We start from the raw sequence: 12,544 nt of genomic DNA, 5'->3' as shown, positions 1-12,544 counted from the left end.
GAGAACAGCTGAGGGGGTGGGGGGTGGGGGGGTCAGGGCAGACCTGGGACTCCACGTGGGTCTGAATTCAAGGCCCAGTGCCCCACCACCCACACACAGCATCTGCATCCCGTGGGGAGGGGCCCCCGCGCACCTCAAAACATGAACAGTGAACGATAAAAAAAATAAATGCATAAAATATTAAAAAAGTGAAAAGGCGCGTTTTACGCGCCTTTTCACTTTTTTTTTATTTTATGCATTTATTTTTTTATCGTTCATTGTTTTTGCCCACGGTGTAGCAGACACGTTAGATTAAAATGTGCGCTCTTTTATTCTGTCGGAGCCTGGGGCGTGGGTAAGTCCCGCCCTTGGGCACTCTGGGGGAGTCCACAGGACCATGTTATATTTCTATATTTCACAGGCTTTCCTTAATCTTGCATTGCCTGTGACTCTTTGCTTTTCCAGGATGCTGTGTTTTTTTCAGGCTCTATTGTACTCGTGTCTGGTGCATCATTCGAGGGGGGGGGGGGGGGGCTCCATGTGTTTACCACAGGGTGCAGCTGAGCTGTGGCGGAGGCAGTGCGAGTTTCTCTCAGTGCCTGTTAGTGGGGCAACACGGTGCCAAGAATACGTGCTCATCCAATTGGCAGTTCGAGCTGGACTGCTCCCATGAGGCACAGGGTCAAGACTGATTTGCATATGGCCATGTCTGAACTGGGGTGGCAGAGTGGGCAAAATAACGATGGATTAAACCCAGATCTTTGACTGGGGAGAATGTTTTGCCATTGTGCAACATTCCGTCCATCATCTTGTGTGTTTTGCCATCCAATCCTTGGCCTCTTTAGAAAGCGCACAGAACAATGATCCCATATGCCAGTGGCAGTGTGATTCTATGCACATGCGTGGGTAGGGTGACACTCTATGAAACCTGTAGTCTGACTCCTGGCCTGTTTTCAGCCTGTGCTTATCCTGTGTGCTTCGTGTCCTGTCCTGTCCGTGGCCCCTTCTTGCACTCCTTCCCTTTTCCTGCATGCCCCCCCCCCCCCCACCACGCGGTGCTCTCGCTCCCGCTAGTGTCAATCACAGCATTAACTGCCTTCCTATACATTCCTACCCGCTGTGTTGTTCTAGGTACACCTGGGTTCGCAGGCCGCTCCCCTTTACACGGTGGGATATATATATATTTATTTATTTTTTAGGGCGGCCAGTCCTGCCAAAAGTCTGTGTGCAGCTTAAGGCCAAAGCTTGAGTCAGGGAGGGCTTCTGGATGCTTCTGTCGCCATGTGTGATCTGCGACAAAAGACAGGGGAAAGAAAGCGCCACCTAGTGGTCAGCTACACAAGCCATGTCAGAGGGGAGGCTTCATTCTAATTAAAATCTTTTAAAAAATGCACTGAAGTAGTGAGAGCCCTGGTGAGCGTTCATCCGGGGGCCCAGTGGGACCTCTGACCCCTTGAGGCTCTGGCGCGGCGCAGGCGGGGTGAGAACAGGGCCTTGTGTCGGCTGGCACGAGATGGCCCCACGCATCAGCCCTTCCTCCCAGGGGCCTTTGCGGGAAGTATGGCAGCCCGAACATGGATGCAGCAGTGTCCCAACCCACCATGCTCCTCTCTGACCCGCCTCTCCAGGCAGGAGCAGAAATGGGGCCACAACGTCTCCGGCTGCCCCATTGGCCAGCGGCTTCTGAGCTCCTGCTGGGGGGCTTCAGACACGCCCTCCGTTCAGTTTATTGATACAGCTGTGTATTCTGTTTCCAGGGCAGTCAGTGGCTAGAAACATGAACAGAGATTCAAACCTGCATCTTATCACTCATTCTTCGGAAGTGTAAGTTTGAGCATGGTGTGCTCTTGTGCAGCTGAAGATAGGGGGCCAGTCTCAAGAGTAAACACGCACCCTTCATGCAAAGAAGGTCCTTTCCTTACACAGAGGTCGTTTCCCGTCTGAGGTGCTGACAAATGTACCAACAAGCACTGGTAAACTCTATTCATTGGTCTGCTAACATATTGTCTGAAACACTGCAGCAAGTATAGCATGAACACATTTGTCAAATCTTTCCTCTAGTGATGCCGCCTTTTTATAAGATACCTAGCAGTGTATGACAGTTCTGCCCCTATGCATCGAAGATTAATGTATAGGGATGAGGTCAGGGAATGCACTGCATTGGATAGATCAGTAAAACGCGGTTTGTACTTGTAAAGAGGTGGGGACGCTCTACACGTTTCGGCCTGATGCCGTAAAGGGCCTTCATCAGGGCGTGAGCAAACCTTGGAAGCATGTGAGATAATCTGCAAGGGACGTAACTGCAAAAGAGGTTCATCCACCCAGCTACAATTGTGGAAAGAGAAACACTTGGGGCTGGTGTGATTTTTACTGGTATATAAATGTGACCCACAAAGGGAGAAATTCTGCTAGTTCAGTGTGCTGGTGAAAGAGATGAACGAGAGCAGAGAATTGTATTTCTTCTGTCGGACGCCACATGGTATGAGCAGTGCGCACCCCTATAGGGGATGCACGGTGTTGGGCCTGGGCACTCATGGGCACTGGTCACTCCCCTACTCTTGCTACTCTCAGGCTGGGTTGGTCAACAGGATTGCACGGGATACCAAAATTGTGTTTCTATGCTAAAAATGTTTTGTTCTAGTTATGTTTAAGATGTATAGCAAACATGGCCGGTGTGTACCCACAGCAAGTATGAGAACTGAGATTACCATGGATCCGTTAGAGTCGGAGGGGCTGGGGCCCAGACTGACACCCTCCTTGTCCGGTGGGATTTTGTTTCTTTGTGAACCTATTTTCCAGAGTGGTATATTATAAGATTACCTCACAGAATAGAGAATAAACCTCCCACTAGCAATAAATGACGCTGTGTATAGATACCCTAAATCTGCCCTGTCCATTGTTGGCCTCTCTGCTGCTACCTCTCCCATGTCTTCGGTGGTCGAGCTTCTGAGACACGTGCACGTGCAGGAAGCCGCAACATAAATAGGTTTTATTCTCGTGTATAGAAAACAGAGCAGAGGGGCCACCTCGCAGTGACAGCGTCACCTCTGCAGGTGACCATAAAGTTCCCTTGTATTTTTTTATCGGGGGGATTACAATTACAATATCAATATGTGTTATGTATAGTGTTGTTAGGTATAAAAGAGAAGTCTCTGAATTACTTCTTATTTCCAAAAGCCTTTGTAGATGTATATTATGTGGGTATCCGGAAGTTATGACTGACATGTGGTAGTCCTACTTCTATGTCTGCAGCCTGTTCCGGTTTTTAGGTCGAAGTCCACCTGTCTGGTTTGCTAAGGACATCTCGGGACATTCTGAAACCTTCCCTGGGAATAATTTCTGCCCGTTGCTTACCATTGGCCTTGTGGTTTGTGACGCACAGTTGCTGCTTTCTCTTTGCTGGCTTTATTTGTTTTCGTCTGTCCACCATGTCTGTGTCCATCCCAGGGAGCATTCGCCTCTCTGCCTGGCTCCTTGTATTCATCGACTACTCAATTTCTGAACAATTATTTTTGTTTTTCGTAACACACTCCAGGAGAGTACATGTGTTTTCAGCTGTCTCCCTTGTATGCCAGTTCACACAAATGTGCCGCACTTCTTTTAAATATTCAAGGGCATTTAGACAAAATATTAGAAAAAAATACTGTGATGCAAAAATATTGTGTCAAGAATATCGGTATTACAGAAATATCACGGACAGGAATATCAAAGGTAAAATAATGTTTTAGTGTTGTTTTTAACCCCTTGGGCGCGGCCGTGATTCTGCACCTGTGCGGCGTTTCCGTAATGGGCGGCTTCATGACGGCCCCCAGCCGTCATCAGCACACGAGCCCCGTGATGCATGACGGCTGGGGGCCATCATCAGCATCGAAGGGGTTAATATTGTTGTAAAAAATATTGATGCTGAATATATCAGATGTAATATCATTTTCACGTGTTCATTTCTATGTAATGTATTGTGATGTGTTTAATTGTATATGTTTTGTAGTTTCTTATTTGTGTTTTTATTAGGGTACATTATTTGTGTTGATATTTGCATTGTTAGCTGAATTATTGTATATAAATAGTTGGTTTATATTTTTTTAGCAACAGGATGTTGGGCTTTTAGGGGATATGAGTGGGGATTTTTTTTAAAAAAAGTCAATTTTTATAGAGTAAAAGTCATGGTAAGAAATGTAATGATATGCAAATTATATTTTAAAATTCTATAATTTCTTGTATAAATGAAATGTTTTTTAAAAATGCAATGTAATGTTAATAATAAATATATATTGATGGCACTGTAAAAACATTGTTTAATTTTTATTTAAAATAATTTTAAAAATCAAAATAATTTGCAAATAAAAATATTTAAATGAAGTGAAATATTTTAAATTAATATTTTATAGAACTTTCAAAAAGTATACATTTTCTGAGCTATAACCTAATGCAATAGCAAATATATATATATATATATATATATATATATATATATATATATATATCATTGGTATAACATTTAATCAAATTTCTTTTTCGAAAAAGGGTACATTTTACAAAATTACTATATTTAAAAATATATTTAAAAAGTAGAAATTTTAGAATATATGTTGATATACATTTTTTAATATGTACTTTTTTTTCAGAAGTATTTCTTCAAATGTAACAATTTTATATTTATTTAGTTTTACATTTATTATTTCATTTTAAAATATATATTTTATTGTTAATAAAAATGGTTTAAAATGGTTTGAATATGTTATTTTAATTTTGGATTATGATTTTATCGAATTTTGTATGGTATATCGTTTAGGAATGGTAGTCTTTTATATATATTAATTAGTAATTTAAGCAATTTTTGTATATATTTTGATTTTTAAATATGTGTATATAGGTCTGAAGTATTGGATAGTGTCTTTTAAATGTAATATTATTGTATTTTATAGTTAAGATATTGTTAAAGCATGGAGAATTTATAGTGTATGTAAAAAACATTTTTTTGTATTGCTGTCACGCTTCCGACACAAATCCAGCAATGCATCATTTTTGCGCCGACAGTAAAACTGACGTATCTGTCGTTCTTTGCAACATGATGCCTCATACAGTAAATATGACGCACCCATCATGTCGCAAGGAGGGTGCAGTGAAAAGTGACACATTGCTGTTTTCAGCAGCGATGCATCACTTTACATAAATGAGGCCCCATCTTTTTAGTGTCTAACACTTAAAAAAAATAAGGGTTATGTTGGAGTGATATTATTTAATTGTAATATTTTACTTTGAAATTCTTTCTATTAAGTGTATTTTCATGTAGTCGATATAGTTTGTGTTATTTTAATAATATTGTTGGTGTTTATAAATATAATAAAAATAAAATTATGTGTATGTTTGTATATAAGAAAATCATTAATTACATTTTTATAGAATAAAGACATGTAACACGTTTCTCAAATCAAATAAATCTTTATTTAAATTATAAAAAAAATGCATAAAAGACAAATACGGGAGAAAAAGAAAGAAACAGAATACAACTTGAAGATACACAGATTATGAAATTTCAAAATTTCACCTGCCCTTCAAATAATTTCCATACATAATATAAAAACAGGTATGAAAGGGATGGATACAAATCGTTACAATATGCAGCATGATCAAATTCATTTTATCACTTTTTTTTAAATGTAAGGAAGTGGAATAGCATGAAAGACATAGGAATGCGAAAAAGCTGCAGGCTCTGTTTTAACACTGAGTGCAAGCAGGGTTCTTTTGCAAATGTACTTAAACAATTTCATAGGCCAAGCTATCATACAGAGTAAGTGATTTCCCGATGGTGATAGCACGAGTAATAAAGATTAGAACAGCATGGCAGATGTTATCTGACTCAAGGTTACTCAAAGATGTGTAGGCTTCCGTATGAAAAAAGAAGCTCTTTGATAAAAATAGTGGTCGTTTAAAATGTTTTCTAATATCACAGTAATACTTACGGGAGAGGATAAAATCCATTGTTGATTGGGCAGCTTTCCCATCACATGGGCCCTTTGGCACGTTTTTGAGCCACACATCTTTTTGGGAATGCAACAAGTTGATGTAAAATACCCATTTGGAATCTCATAAGGTGAAATCTCTTCTGCACATCAGTGGTCTTTATAAGGTAAGTAGACAAACCTTGGAATAATGGCCCTTCCAGATACCGAGATACTGTTTGTTTTTCTATCTCTTTCCTCTCTCCCTGAAGCCTGTTGGTAAAAATCAGTTTGAGCTCCTTTTCACTGCACTGGACATTCAAAAGAAGCATTTTCATCAATGTTCTTAAGTAGTCTATGAACATGTGCCAACCAGGGTATTGCAGATGAGTCTAAAAGCGATATTGGGCGGTAGCACCTGGCGTCTCCCCAATCTCCTTTTTAGGTCTCACCTCAGCCAGCGCGCATGCGCTGCTCTACGAGGCTTCTAGTAATCTCTTTCAACTTGGACCACGCGCACGTGCGTGTGCTTTTTTTTGTTGCTCACACGCTATTGGCCTTTGCGTGTGTCTTTCAAAGAAAGACAGCACGCAATTGTCCAAAGGCGGGTGCATGTCCCGCCTTCTCTCTCCCCTGGCCTAGGGAGGTCGGGAGCGAGTAACGCACCCGCACTGTGCCTGCTTTATTCCTGGCGCCATCTGTTTGCAATTATGACCACACTGTCTCGCTCTGATGTGGCTGCAATCTGCACTTGTTGTGATATTCATTATCGGAAGGAACAAGGTCGACCGTTTGAATTTGAGCACTTGAGGAAAAGCTGTGAATAGGTTAGTCTGCGCCCTGCTGCTACGTATACACTATCCGATGCCACGCATTCCTCCAGGGGCATCCATTGCTAATCCCTTTCAATCGTGTGTTCTGAACACCTTGTGGCTGTTAGTGGCATGCTCCCATTGTCATTTGCCGTCCCCCTAAACTTCCCCACTGTGTTACCAAACAAATACCCGGGCCCTCCCCTTTCACAGAGCTGCGTAACTAAGGCCAAAAATGCGCCGCCCGAGGTCTCATTGTAAGTGTGGTGCACGCAGACACACTTTTGCTACCAGTGCCGTAAAGACCCATTTCACGTGCCGTAGTAAGAGCAAGGAAACCCTGGGTCTCTGACTGCAGTCTGGGCAGCAAAATGCAGGGAACAATCAGGGCTGGGTAGGGCTATAAGCCCAATACACCTCAGTGCCACTGCTCCTGCTGCACTACTGGTCGCCACGCCCCTGCTTATGACCGCAGGAATAGATTACTTTAAAGAGGCATCCTAAAGGGACCTTGTCAATGGATATTTACATTTTGGGACCCCCCTGGAAGGGCAGGGCATATGCAGATCGACTGAGAGCTCTCTAGTTAAGTCAAACAAATAGGCATAACAGGATTAGATAACATAAATTCAATTTAAGTGTTTTATCTCACGACGAATGACATTTGAGGACGCTGTTATCTGAACAGGTATTTCAGGCAAACAGTACTGTGGATATGAATCCGCGCCAAGAGGCGTTTCAGTCTGGGGCTGATGGTAAATATAGCCTCATGCTCTTTCTCGCGCACACTCTCATTTTGCTTTTCTCGTTCCCGTCTTTCTAATCAATTCTCTCTTCATCTCTTCATCTTCCTTTCTGTTCCCTTTCACTGACTCTTCCTCCTCACTCTCTCCAGCTGCCTGTGCCTCCATCTTGTCTCTCGCCTTCTGTTTCCTCTCTCTCCCGTCACCCTCTCTCTCTCTTTTTCGCCTCTCTCTCACTCCCTCTCTCCAGTGAGAAGACACACCTGGTCATTCACTGGTTCATTATCATCCATTAATGGCCTCGGAGCCAGGTTTTTTTGACATAACAAATGCAAAGATCACCAGAACATGGTAATGCCTTCATTGGACCATAAGACATGTGTCACTCGTGTTTTTTTTTATATTTCATGGTTTATTTGGAACGGCATGAAACATCTTTTTTTTCTGCAAAATTAAAAATATTTATTGACATAGCCAATTGAATACTGCAATGAGCTGTTTGCATCATTACCCAAAAAAAACTGTGGCATTTTAATGAATTTTTTTAAAGAGAGTTGCTTGCAGGAGTGAGGGCTTTTACTCTTTCTATGGTCCGTTAACAAGACTCGCTGACTGTTCTGTTTTCATTGTTCAAACACTTTGTCAAATGACTGAGACGCATATCACACTGAGAACCCCATAAGCAGGGCCACTGGAATTATGCAAGAGGCGAGGGCCAAATTATGCAGCAGGATTGAGTAAATTATGTGGCAAGGAAACGCAAATTATGCGGCATAATGCAGCACATTCTGTGATAGTATTACTTAATTATTTTACCATTTGCCATGGAAAAAAAAACTAGAACACATTCTTTGTGTTAATTCTGTTTTTATTAGGGTTGTTCAGTTGTAGATAATGTTTTATTGGTTAGATATAGGGTGACAAAAAAGGTTATAGCACTGCTGCACAACATTCACAATGCTCTACAACACAGCTTAAAGAAATTAACAAAGGCAATAGCTCTGTCTAAACACTTATAAGGTCCCAAAGGCGAGACCTATTGGCTATGCCAATGCTTGTTTTAAAATAGGGACTATTATGGAGTCAGTCAAGGTGGATGGAATAAACCCTTTTGCCACAGCAAAAAAAACCTGCACCACGATTGGTGCCCACATTGCTGGAAAACATTTGAAGGCATCTGCAGCAGCCCCCTCAGGGCGCAAGGCTTCCCCGCAGATGACTTTTCACAAGCAGTTTCCACCTCAGTTGGACTAACTGCCTGTTTCTTACTTTATTTATGGTTTCAAAATGTATTTATTGTATAAGTTTACAATTTGTAACTGTTGGACTTGGCCCTCTCTGCAGGGTCATCCCTGAACTTTTTTGCCTTCCTCCAATATTCTCTCTGACCTGTTTTTGTTGGTTTAATGACTTTGGGCACTTTACACTGCTGACCAGTACTAAAGTGCATATGCTCTCCCTACTGTAAATTGCTATATGCGATTGGTTTCCATGATTGGCTTATTTGGTTAACTGTCAGTCCCCAATAAAGTGCACCAGGAGTGCCAGGGCTTGTAGGTACAAATGTTGCTAGTGGACCTGTGGAAAAGTAAATTTTGCCATGTTCTGTGTCCCTACGTGTTCCCCATCTTATGTTATATGTGCATGATTAATATGCATATGTATTCCTTATGATCGATTAAAGACGCAATTACAGTTGTGTCCACCTCTAGTATGCCAGTTTCCAGTTCTCGTGAAAGCTACGAGTATTAGGCCTATGTAAAGTTACGTTGCCACGTTTCTCAGTGTGCACGTTAATTCATTGAAAGTCCCCGTTTCTAGGCCTCAAAAGGGCCCGGACTCAGATTCAGCTCCTGTCTCCTGAACCCTCTCTGAGGAGCGATACAGCCCCCACCTGTATCCCTGACCCTTCACTTACTTCTTGCCTCACAGTGCCCGGCTCGGCCTGGCTCTGCCTGCCAGTCTGCCAAGAGTATGTTATGATTCTAGTTATCAGTCCAGCTCTCCTTCTCTGCATTCCTAAGCTACTGAATCGCATCAATAGTTTCCGTCATGGTCTAGCCTTTACGTCTCCATGTAAGAGAAATACTGTATTAATGGTCATTTAATATTCCTCAACACGCACTACATGTAGAATAATGCATGCACCAGTCTTAGAGTCTGTTAGCCTTTACCCTGATAACTTTTGGATTCTATCAACATGTTCTCTAAACATCAGATACTAGATAGTGTTTAGGTACATGTCACTCTGACTCTCCAGACTTCAGTCTCTTCTTCTAGCGCAGAAGTCATAGCCCCCAACTTCTCCCTAGTAACACGTCATTGTCAGTTTGCGCACACCACTAGGTTAGAGGTCCCGGCTCCTTAGGTAGCCCCCTCCATGTTTCCGCCCCATTTATGACATATTCTGTTACGTTTACATCACATGTCTATGTATACGCCCTGTTCACGCCTCTTGTTACACCTACTTTCTGCCTTATCTTTCGCGACTGCTACAGGCCCTGCCTACTGCTACGCCTATTGTATTGAACATCATGTATTTCGTTTAAGTATATATATGCTTGTGCCCTGTTATTAAGTGTTGTGCAGCGCTGCCATCCTATTCCCGTGCAGGTTGTCCTGTTCCTGTCCTTTATGCTGTATTAAACCTGCAAAACTTTAGCTACCTCGAATCTTGACTCTTATTTATTGAGCTATCTGTTATTGTTATATCTATTCAAAAATAGAGGTATTATTTATTTATTTACCACATAATGGCGCCCGAACAGGGACTTGCCCTTTCCCCACGCGCCGGAGAAGCCACGCAGGCCCCCCGATCCTCTGCAGCCGTGACGGAACCATCCTGCGCAGCGGCAGATATTTCTGCTTCAAGTATCCCTCAGGCCCACGGAGGAGACGGAGGTTGCGGTCCAGCATCCAGACGAGGCGGTGGAGGATCGCGGCGAGTCCCGACCAGAGCCCAAGCCGAGAGTCCAAGGTCCGAGGTATCCGGAGGTCCACCCGTAACAGAAGTCCGAAGTTCGTCCGTCCGTCGTCGTAGCAGTCCAGTCCAGTCCGAGGCCTTCCGTTCTTGCTGCCCGGTGAGTACCGTTGCTGGGGTAGTATCTAGACAGGGTCAATTGCATTGTCTCTGGTCCGTGGGTTTGGGTACACAGATCCAACACGAAGTGTCCACTTAGGTGGATGCGGGTCCTGACGTGTCTCTTTATGAGACCGGTAAGTTTCGTACTGTTTTAGCAGTGCATCTAGTTTCTGTTCTAGTCGTTCTGTTCTCGAGAAATTCATGTATTCTGTTTTCAATATTCCAGGTAGTATTTTGTCCGAACTGTTATTTTAAAAATGTCATTCATGTATTTCAATGTCGTGGTATGAGTGATCAGTCTCAAGTCATTATTGTGTTCATTGTGTATTGTATTGTGTCTAGACTACAGTTCAGTCATGCCTCTGTTCTCAAAATTACGTCAGTTAAAAACTAGAAAAGGTCTGTTAGAAGAAGCAGTTCCTGTCCCGCCTAGGGACAGTCCAGGTCATTTTATGTATCAAAAGCATGGCATAAGTGCCATATTGTATCTAGATTTGTGGGTGGAGTACACCAAACAGTTAGAAGAAAAGTATAGATGGCCCGTATCGGGTACATGGGATGCCGAGTGCATCATGCGAGTAGAAGAAGTATTATGGAAAAAGAAAGCCAGACAGTCACAGAAAGATGCCATCGAGTTATGGCGCAAAGAATCTCGAATCGCGAGGATAGTATGGTTATATATTCCGTACGTATAAGACAGGTGTCCGAGTATTTGGTCACCCTACCGAATATGAAAGAAGATCTAGACAGAATGTATCGTTTCATCCGTACAGGACAAGATCCAGAAAGTATTGGTGAAGTCATGTCTCTCAGGAAAGCTGAGATCCAGTTCATGTTATTAAAGTTTCTGATCAATTGTTTAATTAGGGAACAAGATTGTCCGACTAAAGATCCGACCGAAATGAAAGTTCTGACAAGGTGGAGTGATAATATAGCCGAGGGTAAGCACAAAACACTCAATAGTATAGAAAGTATGTACAAGAAAATACGTAAAGAAATAATAAGGTTACACGAACAACGCAAAGAAGCTCTAGGAAGCGAGAAAGAAAATGACTCTTCTAGTGAAGAGGTAAACGACGAGAATACCGCCAGAATAGCGTATGTAGGTAAATCTAGATTTCCAGACCGACAGTCACGCCTAGAACGCAAGGAAGTCTTTCATCTTCCAGCACCAGAACAAGGCTCTCTAGAACAAGTATTTCAAGCTACCGATCACATTCTGAAATCACGAATCGGTTATAGTGAATTAAGTACCATGCATTAACAAGAACTAGCCCGATCAGCAGTCCGATGGATTACTGATTCTACCACTTTTCCAGACGAAATAGTGGCACAAATGTTTCTGAAACTGCCCCCAGCCGAGCAACGACTGGTGGGTATGTATATGATCCAGCACCTCATCACTCTGTATGAGGGTCAACATTCTGATCCAGGTCCGTTACATGATGCCCTGAACGAGTTACTCCAGTATAGATGGAAAGGTTTAGGTACCGATTTAATTAGTGTCATTCTAGAACAACGCCACAAATATAGAACGTTTTTGAACCCGCATTTTGTTCATGTCTCACCCCCGGAAAGTAAACCGTTTTACATAGACAGACAGCATCCGTTACGAGAAGTACACCCAGTTAGGACACCGGATGGTGAAATGCAACGAGTATTTGTTTACACCCCAGTTACCAAGATGGAACTCTTAGAGATGAAGAAATTAATTCCCTGTCACGACAAAGATCCAGCAGGGTTCCACCGAGAATTAAAAGACATGCTCCGTATGGGAGAATACACGTATCCAGATATTATTAAAATGTTAAAAGTCCTGTTGCCCGCAGGGGTATACGAAAAACTCAAGGAAAAAGATTGGGAGGTGGGAGAGAAAAAGATTGATTGGACAGCTCTAGAAGCTGAAGATAAGATACGAGTACCAGGTACCGGTCTTGGAGATAAATGTAAAGAATTACCTGAACTGTTAATACAAGTTTTGCCTAG

The sequence above is a fragment of the Lissotriton helveticus genome, chromosome 12 (genome assembly GCF_964261635.1).
Source record: "Lissotriton helveticus chromosome 12, aLisHel1.1, whole genome shotgun sequence".
Taxonomy (NCBI): Eukaryota; Metazoa; Chordata; class Amphibia; order Caudata; family Salamandridae; genus Lissotriton; species Lissotriton helveticus.
Note: the sequence above shows the minus strand (reverse complement) of the source record.